The 10,355-nt window shown below is 42.7% G+C and overlaps 1 long non-coding RNA gene across 2 annotated transcripts in view; it reads left to right on the forward strand.

The window, feature by feature from the left end:
* Positions 1 to 10,087, forward strand: part of LOC130310525 (uncharacterized) — a 52,219-nt gene extending 42,132 nt beyond the window's left edge. Inside the window, exon 3 of one of the 2 annotated variants that reach the window (XR_008859047.1) lies at positions 9,863 to 10,087. This is a non-coding gene — a long non-coding RNA (uncharacterized LOC130310525). Of the gene's footprint in view, positions 1 to 2,739; positions 2,900 to 9,862 lie in introns of those variants that run through there. The other variant, XR_008859041.1, reaches the window with a different exon arrangement.
* The last annotated feature ends 268 nt before the right edge of the window (positions 10,088 to 10,355 follow it).

Here is a 10,355-nt window from a genome sequence, read left to right on the forward strand (position 1 = left end):
CCTAAGGATAGGGGATAAGTTTGAGATCGCGGGGGTCCGACCGCTGGGGCCCCCTGCGATCTCCTGTACGGAGTCCCGACAGCCCGCGGGAAGGGGGCGTGTCGACCTCCGCACGAAGCGGCGGCCGACACGCCCCCTCAATACAACTCTATGGCAGAGCCGAAGCGCTGCCTTCGGCAATCTCCGGCTCTGCCATAGAGATGTATTGAGGGGGCGTGTCGGCCGCCGCTTCGTGCGGAGGTCAACACCCGCTATCTGGCCGGAGAGCCTGGCCCCCGTACAGAGAGATCGCAGGGGGCCCCAGCGGTCGGACCCCCCGCGATCTTATACTTATCCCCTATCCTTAGGATAGGGGATAAGTTTTTCACCACTGGACTACCCCTTTATTTACAGATTTGTAAATTACTTCTATTAAAAAATCTTAAACCTTCCAGTACTTTTTAGAGGCTGTATACTAAAAAGGAAATGTTTTTCTTTTTGGATTTCTCTTATGTCACGACCACAGTGCTTTCTGCTGAACTCTGCTGTCCATTTTAGAAACTGTCCAGAGCAGCATATGTTTTCTCCTTCTCTGGACAGTTCCTAAAATGGACAGCAGAGGTCAGCAGAGAACACCGTGGTCGTGACATAAGAGAAATCCAAAAAGAAAAACATTTCCTCTGTAGTATACAGCCCCTAAAAAGTGCTGGAAGGATTAAGATTTTTTTAATAAAAGTAATTTACAAATCTGTTTCACTTTCTGGCACCAGGTGATCTAAACAAAAAAGGTTTTCCATGGGAGTACCCCTTTAAGGACCAGGCCAATTTTCATTTTTCCACTTTCGTTATTTCCTCCTCCCCTTCTAAAAATCCTAATGCTTTCATTTTTGCACCACAGACCCATATAAGGGCTTGCGTCACCAATTGAACTTTGTAATGACATCACTTATTTTATAACATAATCTGCGGAGAAAGAAAAAAACTTCTTTGTGCAGTGAAATTTAAAAAAATGGGAAAGGGGGGGGAATCAAACTTTTATTAGCCAGGGGTTAATTTACTTTTATAAACTTTTTTAACACTTTATTTTATTTTTTTTAACTCCCATAGGGGGCTATACCATGCAGTCTTTTGATTGCATATACTGATCAATGCCATGCCATAGCATTGCATTGATCAGTGTTAAGGGTGCTCTGCTGCTCCAGCCTGCTATGCATGCTGGGAGCATCACAAGGACCCATCAGACAGTGAGGAGGCAGGTAAAGGCCCTCCCATCATCCTCTTGGCAGATCAGGACATTGCGGTTTCAATGTGAGCTGCCGGGATACTTTTAGTTTAGTTTTAAACACCGCGATCAAAGGGTTAATGCTGGGCATTGTCCCGATCAGAGGTGCCCGGCATGAACCCTGTGTCCTGGCTGCTGATTTGAAGTTTGAAATGTGCTCAGCTCGTGAGCACACTTCAAACACCGGTAACGGGACCAAGGTGTACATGTACGCCCTTATTCCTTAAGTACTGGGATGCAAGGGTGTACCTGTACACCCTTCATCCTCAATAGGTTAAACTAGTCTAAAAATATGTATCCCCTGTCCACAGGATGTACAGTGTTTGGGTATCTCCGTCTCTCCCATAGAGATGCATGAAGGGTGCATGTCAGCCATCACTTTGTGCTGTAGTCAACACACTTCATTCATACAGAGAGCCAGGGCACCGGTCAGGAGACCGCGGTGGCTCCCAGAGGGGATACATTTTTTAAGACTGGACTACTCCTTTTAAGATTCTTTCCCAGAGGGGATATATTTTTTAAGACTGGACTACTCCTTTTAAAATTCTTTCCCTTTTTAAAAGTGGTGACATCTTGATGGTGACATAATTTATAATTGGACCTCCACCGATCTGTTAAGAGGACACAGTGAAGGGGAAAACAGCACTATACCAGCACTATACCAGCACTGTGTTACTTCATTCCCAGTGGTGGTATCTCTGAAGTCAGACCCCCACCTATCATAATGTGATGCCATATCCTAATAATATGCCATCACTCTATGAGATGGGGATATTCTTTTTTTTTCTAGAATTGAGAAATGATAATATTTTATCTGTGGGTGTATATACAGTTCATTGATTATGCTTTATTTGCAGTGCACTGTGAATTCTTATTATGTTGGCCATAATGAAGAGCCAAATGTAACTTCTCCTTCATCTCTACAGCAACATTTCTCTCCCGTTATCAGAGAAATGCATGCATTAGACATAACAGAGTGCATTGTGCTCAAGGTCATCTTCCTTTTGTTTGGAGAGACAATGTGCCAAAGACAATCCTTCTCTGTAATTCTACACATCAATTTGCTGTGTTATTCTTGTGTGGATAGAATCTTGTTATACAGAATTCACTTTTCGCTGGGCAGACCACCCATATGTTAAGATAATGAAAATCCTACTTGTGCAAGGATGTGCAAGGATCTCAGGTATTTGCTGTAAAGACGTGATGTGTTCTGGGGAAGGATAAAACATTAGTCAATAAACCCCGTCTAAATATTGTGTTTTTACTTGTGAAATTGAATCTGTATATCTGACACATACACTTTGTATCAATATTTACTATGCCACAACTCAAAGGGCTTGTTCTGAGTTTCTCAAATGCATTTCCATTTAGCATGCGCTGCACACACTCCAGACATGAGGTTTTTTTGTGATTGTCAGAAGAGAAGGATTATCCAAACAATTTGTTTTCAATAAACTCCACAGCATCCTCTCTTTCAGTACAGGAATTTATAAAGTGATGTATCAAGTTCTCTGTGGGACCCGACATATTAACTGCATTCCACTGTAATTGAGCACAGAGCCGCAATCTTCGCACCTCAAAGAACCGCGCTGAGATATTAAGATATCCATGAAAGAAAGCAAGAAAGAAAGGAACCAAACCGCACTCTATAAGAACTTTATAAACAAATAGTAAAAAATAAAATGTATAGCAGCAATTCTCCAGCTCACAGTGTATCCTGCTCGTGGCCCGGACAGTGCTATGGCAGGCACCAAAAACAGAACTGAGGAAAGGATATGTCCAGTGCGGTTAATGTGAAAAAAACCTTCGTCTTTTATTGTTTAAAAGCCAGCATTACAGGAAAAAAGGTGACGTGTTTCAAGTGCCAGTCTGCACTCTTAACCCCTTAAGGACCCAGCCATTTTACACCTTAGGACCCGGACATTTTTTGAACATCTGACCACTGTCACTTTAAACATTAATAACTCTGGAATGCTTTTAGTTATCATTCTGATTCCGAGATTGTTTTTTCGTGACATATTCTACTTTAACATAGTGGTAACATTTTGTGGTAACTTGCATCCTTTCATGGTGAAAAATCCCAAAATTTGAAGCTCTCTGCTTGTAAGGAAAATGGATATTCCAAATATTTTTTTTATTTTATTCACATAAACAATATGTCTACTTTATGTTTGCATCATAAAATTGATGAGTTTTTACTTTTGGAAGACACCAGAAAGCTTCAAAGTTCAGCAGCAATTTTCCAATTTTTAATAAAATTTTCAAACTCACTATTTTTCAGGAACCAGTTCAGGTTTGAAGTGGATTTGAAGGGTCTTCATATTAGAAATACCCCATAAATGACCGCATTATAAAACCTGTACCCCCCAAAGTATTCAAAATGACATTCAGTCAGCATTTTAACCCTTTAGGTGTTTCACAGGAATAACAGCAAAGTGAAGGAGAAAATTCACAATCTTCATTTTTTACACTCGCATTTTCTTGTAGACCCAATTTTTGAATTTTTACAAGGGGTAAAAGGAGAAAATTTATACTTGTATTTGTAGCCCAATTTCTCTCGAGTAAACACATACCTCATATGTCTATGTAAAGTGTTCGGCGGGCACAGTAGAGGGCTCAGAAGCGAAGGAGCGACAAGGGGATTTTGGAGAGTACGTTTTTCAGAAATGGTTTTTGGGGGGCATGTTGCATTTAGGAAGCCCCTATGGTGCCAGAACAGGAAAAAAAACACATGGCATACCATTTTGAAAACTAGACCCCTTGAGGAACGTAACAAGGAATTAAGTGAGCCTTAATACCCCACAGATGTTTCACAACTTTTGCATATGTAAAAAAAAAATGTCACTAAAATGTGTGTTTCCCCCCAAATTTCACATTTTTGCAAGGGTTAATAGCAGAAAATACCCCCCAAAATTTGTAACCCCATCTCTTCTGGGTATGGAGGTACCCTATAAGTGGATCAGAAGTGCACTACGGGCAAACTACAATGCTCAGAAGAGAAGGAGTCATATTTGGCTTTTTGAGAGCAAATTTTGCTCGGGGGCATGTCTCATTTAGGAAGCCCCTATGGTGCCAGGACAGCAAAATAACCTCCACATGGCATACCATTTTGGAAACTAGACCCCTTGAGGAACGTAACAAGGGGTACAGTGAGCATTTTCCCCCACTGGTGTCTGTCAGATCTTTGGAACAGTGGGCTGTACAAAATTTTTTATTTGCACAGCCCGCTGTTCCAAAGATCTGTCAGACACCAGTGGGGTGTAAATGCTCACTGCACCCCTCATTACATTCCGTGAGGGGTGTAGTTTCCAAAATGGGGTCACACGTGCGGTTTTGTTTTTTTTGCGTTTGTCAAAACCGCTGTAACAATCAGCCACCCCTGTGCAAATCACCTCAAATGTACATGGTGCACTCTCCCTTCTGGGCCTTGTTGTGCACCCCCAGAGCACTTTACGCCCACATATGGGGTATCTCCGTAGTCAGGAGAAACTGCAATACAAATTTTGGGGGTCTTTTTTCCCTTTTACCTCTTGTCAAAATGAAAAATATAGGGCAACACCAGCATGTTAGTGTAAAAAAAATTATTTTTTACACTAACATGCTGGTGTAGACCTCAACTTCCCCTTTTCATAAGGGTAGAAAGGAGAAAAAGCCCCCCAAAATTTGCTAGGCAATTTCTCCCGAGTACGGCGATACCCCATATGTGGCCCTAAATTGTTGCCTTGAAATACGACAGGCCTCCAAAGTGAGAGCGCCATGTGCATTTGAGGCCTGAATTAGGGATTTGCATAGGGGTGGACATAGGGGTATTTTACGCCAGTGATTCCCAAACAGGGTGCCTCCAGCTGTTGCAAAACTCCCAGCATGCTTGGACAGTCAACGGCTGTCCGGCAATACTGGAAGTTGTTGTTTTGCAACAGCTGGAGGCTCCATTTTGGAAACAGTGGCGTATCAGACGTTTTTCATTTTTATTGGGGAGGGGGGCTGTGTAGGGGTATGTGTATATGTAGTGTTTTTTACTTTTTATTTTATTTTGTGTTAGTGTAGTGTAGTGTTTTTAGGGTACAGTCACACGGGCGGGGGATTACAGTGAGTTTCCCGCTGCGAGTTTGAGCTGCCGCGCAAAATTTGCTGCATCGCAAACTTGCAGCCTGATACTCACTGTAAGCCCCCTGCCCACATGAATGTACCCTGTACATTCACAGGGGGGGGAGGGGGGATCTCCAGCTGTTGCAACACTACAACTCCCAGCATGCACGGTCTATCAGCTGGAGGCACACGGGTTGGGAAACACTGAGTTAGGAAACAGACAATGTTTCCCAACCAGTGTGCCTCCAGTTGTTGCAAAACCACAACTCCCAGCATGCCCAGGCAGCCGAAGGGCATATTGAGAGTAGTGGTTACGCAACAGCTGGAGGAGAACAGTTTGGGGACCACTGTGTAGTGGTGTCCAAGCTGTAGCCCTTTAGATGTTGCAAAACTACAACTCCCAGTATGCCAAAACTGTCCAGGCATGCAGGGAGTTGTAGTTCTGCAACATCTGAAGGGCCAGATGTTACCTAACTACAACTCCCAGCATGCCTGGACACTAAGGGCATGCTGAGGATGTGTAGTTTTGCAACATCTGGAAGGGCACAGTGGTCTCCAAACTGTGGACCTCCAGATGTTGCAAAACTGCAACTCCCAGCATGCCCAGATGCCAAGGGCTGTCTGGGCATGCTGGGAGTTGCAGTTTACAGGGTCCCATTACAGCAATGCATGTCGCTTTACGGCGACGTGCATTGCTGTAAAGGGCCCGACCGCGGCTGAAGATTTACTCACCTGTCACCGCCGCCGCCATCTTCATCGCCGGGATCCGGGTCTTCAGGGACGAGGTAAGTACCGGGGCCGGGCCCCAGCACTCCCCCGCCGCGTCCTCCGGTCTTCCTCCCATCCTCTCCGGACTTCAAGGGGCCGGGCAGGGCGGGAGGAAGTAACCGCCCCCCCCTGCGATTGGTTGGTTAACTAACCGACAGATCGCAGGGTATAGGAGGAGGTGGCCGGCTTGCCACCTCGCTCCTATACTCCAGCATGGTCCTGGCTGTCTGTGATAGCCGGGATCATGCAAAATTACCGGGCGGTCGGGTCCCAGAGACCCGATCAGCCCGGTATCGCCGTAGATCGCAGGGGCGATATCCCTTGCGATTTGCGGCGATCGCCGACATGGGGGGCCTACATGGCCCCCCTCGGCGTTTGCCCTGGATGCCTGCTGAAGCATTTCAGCAGGCATCCGCTTCCGATCTCGCCCAGGGGCGCGGCAGAGACCGGAGACACGTACTAGTACGTCCTGGGTCCTTAAAGCCCAGGGTGCCAGGACGTTCTAGTATGTCCTGGGTCCTTAAGAGGTTACAGGGGTACTCCGGTGAAAACCTTTTTTCTTTTAAATCAACTGGTGGCAGAAAGTTAAACATATTTGTAAATTACTTCTATTAAAAAATCTCAATCCTTCCAGTACTTATTAGCTGCTGAATGCTACAGAGGAAATTCCTTTCTTTTTGGAACACTGATGACATCACGAGCACAGTGCTCTCTGCTGACATCTCTGTCCATTTTTAGCAACCATGCATAGCAGATGTATGCTAAGAGCAGCATGGTGGCTCAGTGGTTAGCATTGCTGCCTTGCAGTGCTGGGGACTTGGGTTCAAATCCCACTAAGGGCAACAATAAATAAGGCATTATTATTATTATAATAACGTCAGCAGAGAGAACTGTGCTCGTGATGTCATCAGAGAGCATTCCAAAAAGAAAAGAATTTCCTCTGTAGTATTCAGAAGCTAATAAGTACAGGAAGGATTAAGATTTTTTAATAGAAGTAATTTACAAATATGTTTAACTTTCTGCCACCAGTTGATTTAAAAGAAAAAAGTTTTCACCGGAGTACCCCTTTAATTATACATAGCATAACATGTGAGACAAAACACATATATAGGGAAACGTGGGGTCAGCCCCCTCCAGGTGAAACCCGGTTAGGGCGGATGCCACATTTAACCCTTCACATGTTAAAACCCTAATACAACAATATTGCGAATAGAAGAGAACCAAACTGTCAATAAATGTGACATACACAAATAGTTTTAACTCCTCCATAAACATAATACAAACACACAATAATAATATGTTAAGAGATAATAATCTGTACAGGCGCATAAAAGTGATATGCATTATATGGGTTAGTGTACCAAAAACATGTTATTGGTAGGGAGGAGAAATATCTTGCTAGAATACAAAATACATAGAAATGTCCGGGTATTAACAAGGACAAAATATTATGCATATAAGGAAGTGTACTAGAACTGAACTACATCATCGGTACAAGAAGAATTAACAATTCCTATTTACAACCTGTCAGCAAAGGTACTATCTATCACAGCACCATCTATCAGTACTTTCTAAGGGTCTGTCTTTTGCACCTACCAGAACTTTTGATTTGTATTCCACCTTACTTGATGTGAACAAGTTTGTAAGAGGGGTTACCGTTAAAAGGAATTTTGATAATTTGGCCGCGTATAGCTCAGAATCCTTAGGTGCGCAGGAGTGTGGTGTTGTACAAGATGTTACTAGCAGTAGGGTTAATGATGCAAGGATTGTATCGAATACCTCTTCTATAGATATGGGCATTTTCTATTCTTTTGATGAATTATTGACAACATATGGCAGATAACACTCAGTCTCAGACTATTGGGTCAGCTAATTTCGACACTAGCAATCCACGCTTTTATCCACTTATGTCTCGTATTCCTATCTTGGATCTTTTTCAAGATGTGGTGGAAAGGGACCTGGCCCTCCTGTCTAATACCAAAAGACAACAACACAGCAACATCACTAGACAGGAACACATAGCCCTTAAGGAGATTCTGGACATGCCAGATTTGGTAGTTCGCCAAGCTGACAGGGGGGGGGGGGGGGTGGTTGTTTTGCTTGATGCTGATCAATACAAAAAGCTTAATTTGGAGGTATTGAACGATATATCTACATATAGACCTCTGTCAAGCAATCCTACTCTTCAATTCAGCTGTGAGCTTATTATTCTTGTGAATCTTGGGGTGAGTGAAGGATTATTGCTATATTCCATTCTTTCCCCAAGATTCACAATAATATCTTTCCACCCCCAGTCAGACAACAGGTGCCCCTATGGGTGCTCGTTTCTCACCTTCACTAGCTAATATCCATATGGGATTTTGGGAGAAAAAACATCTTTTCTCTCCTGCTAATGTGTTCGCCTCGGATATTGCTTAGTATGGCAGATATATAGACGATTTGCTGATAGCGTGGAAATCGGGGCAAGATTGCACACCTCTGTTTGATAGACATCTCATTAATAATTCAATCTTAAATTTACGCTCACACACTATCAGCAAATCGTCTCCTTTTTGGACCTTAACTTGACAGGTGTCACAGTTCACAAAAAAGTTTCTTCAGTTTCTTCTTTCTTTCTCCTTGCCTCATGTAAGAGCCCTATCTCTTACATAGCAATAAGAGCCATATGTGTGCTTCAACATATAAGTTTCTTCAACTACATACCGCAAAGAGACGACAGTTAATGCCACCCTCCCCATGTGGTAAAAAATGTACCCGTGGGGGAAGCCATCAGAATTAGTTCTAATTCCTCAGTTCTAAAAATAAAATATAACTAAAACTATGTAGCTTTTAAGAAAAACATCAAAAAGCTGTATTATTTTAACTCTTTATCAAGAGCTGTTTTTTCTTATTGTGTTTTTGTTTTTTTCTCCTTGCCTCCTGTAAGAGCCCTATCTCTTACATAACAATAAGAGCCATATGTGTGTTTCAACATATAAGTTTCTTCAACTACATACCGCAAGGAGACGACAGTTAATGCCACTCTCCATGCGAGGTCATGCCACCCTCCCCATGTGGTAAAAAATTTACCCGTGGGGGAAGCCATCAGAATTAGAAGAAACTGCAGTTCTAGTAGAGACTTTAATAGAGAAATGGATAGTCTCACCAGTAGGCTAGAAAGTTGTGGCTACCCTAAATAATTCCTTAATCGAGCTAGGCGCATCGCCTTGACCAGGAACCAAGAAGATCTAATTACATCTGTTAATAAACATTCCTCAGCGGAAATGATGGAGCCAAAGAATTTTGTTTATTTTTCAAGTACATACAGTATGGATTTTAATAAAATCTCAGAGAGTATTAAGAAATATTGGCTCATTATCTCAAGTGATCCACTTTTTGGTAACTCTGTTCCCGGCAACGTGAAGTGTATAGCCAGACGTGCTCCTACAGTTGGGCAAATAGTGTCTCCCACCACCTTTAGATGTTGTGTCCTCATTTTGTCAACATGGCTAAGACACTTGGGGTGTTTTCTTGTGGACACAACAAATGTGCTTGCTGTCATGTCTTGTCTACATCTACTGACTTTGAATATTATGCCACAGGAGAAACTTTTAGTATTAAGCAGTATATTAATTGCAATACCTCCTATGCAGTTTACCTTATCTCCTGTGTCATATGCAAAGTTCAGTACGTGGGGTGCATGACTTACACCCTCAAAGTCTGTGTGAGAAAACACCTATCTGATATTAAACATTTTAATTCCAGACACATATCGGCAGTCTCTCAACACTGCGCAGAACAGCGTGCAGGGGACACTTCTTCCATCAGACTGACAGGTATAGAAAGAGTTAATCTACCATATCGGTGAGGAGACTAAAGACAAGCTTCTCAATAGAGAAGTGTACTGGATTCTTAAACTAGCTACTCGATTTCCACATGGTCTGAATGGGCGTCAAGATGTCATACTTCATTACTGACACCATTTAATAACACCATGACAAATCTCGCCTTCTTTTTCACTTTTTATGTTTCTTCAGTTCTAGTACACTTCCTTATATGTTTCTTTGTCATATATTCTAAGTGTGCATAATATTTTGTCCTTGTTAATAGATGTACATTTATATGTCTTTTGTATTCTAGCAAGATATTTCTCCTCCCTGCCAATAACATGTTTTTGGTACACTAACCCATATAATGCATATCACTTTTATGCGCCTGTACTCATTTATGTCATAACACCACAGGTTATTATTGCTCA

This window comes from Hyla sarda, chromosome 1 (genome assembly GCF_029499605.1).
Source record: "Hyla sarda isolate aHylSar1 chromosome 1, aHylSar1.hap1, whole genome shotgun sequence".
Classification (NCBI taxonomy): domain Eukaryota; kingdom Metazoa; phylum Chordata; class Amphibia; order Anura; family Hylidae; genus Hyla; species Hyla sarda.